Consider the following 1,227-nt stretch of genomic DNA (forward strand, 5'->3'; position numbering starts at 1 on the left):
TGAATCCAATCTCTCGAACATAGAGATGATGTCATATATTTTTGCATCTTCAGTTAAAAAAAAAAAAATGTGAGAAGCACCTAATATTGGTTCAATGGACAAATGAGTGAGTGAATGGATGAATAAATGAAATGACTGATGGATTAGCCAGAGAGTAAAAATAGAGAAAACGCAAAAAGAGAGCCCATCCAACCACTGCATGGCCGCATACCCCACCTGAGACATCAGCCAGCCTCTCTTCCTATCTCGGACGGCTCTCCACGATTACACAGAAGCGGTCTTACCCTTTCCTAATTGCAATCTTTCTCCACATACGATGTTCTTTTAAAAACCAGAGTCTACCAGAAAAATATACTAGAATTCTCACATGCATTTATTTTTAAAGCATCTGCAGGTGCAATACAGGAGTCACTCTGCTATCTGGCCTGTCGCCAAGGCTAAAGCTGAAAACAAGTAGATCCTACTGCCCTGAAGTTAATAAAGAATGTGATGGGGGAAACGCTTCCCCACCACATGTGTATAGTGATTATAAAGGTCAGTGGCTACAGACTTCAGGCACATTCTTTTGATACCATGTTCAATATCAGGCAGGAACGTTGGCCGCCATCCAATATAAGGGGAAAGGAAACAATTCTCTCAAGTTTAAGCAGTTTCTGAGTTCTGTGGTTTTCTTTTACATATAGTTTAAATGGTAGAAAAGTAACAGTTCTGCCAAAGCTTTCAATTAATTTATTCACCATTTTAAAAGAGGTAAAAATCTACTTCCTTTGATGAAAATGCAGTCGTATGAGATGCAAATAAATGGAAGCATTTAGTGGCATTTTGGGGTCCATGGCAGATCCTTCTGGCGTTGCTTTGTTCTTCTTAGTAATTCTTACTTTTTTCCCCTTTTTGGACTTTCTCTATGTCAACAGTCCTCCTTCACCATGGCTATGAAACTGCCATTCGCTAGTTACCCTCTCTCTCTACTGACACTTCGTATTTCATACGACAACACAGTGAAACGACCTTGCCAGATTTCAGAATGTGAAGCTCTCATGAAAGTATTACAGTCAAGGTGTACATTAGCTATTTTGTTTCAGATAGTAGAAACAGGCATGGTTTGAACAAATCCCCACAGTTTGAAAGAAACTTAACAGATACTAGAAGATTCCGATGATGTCGAAATGGGATTGTATTCAACTATCAGCAGTCAAGAGCCTAGTGAAGGAACTTAGGGAGGTGATG

Source organism: Pteropus alecto, unplaced genomic scaffold, assembly GCF_000325575.1.
Source record: "Pteropus alecto unplaced genomic scaffold, ASM32557v1 scaffold50, whole genome shotgun sequence".
Taxonomy (NCBI): Eukaryota; Metazoa; Chordata; class Mammalia; order Chiroptera; family Pteropodidae; genus Pteropus; species Pteropus alecto.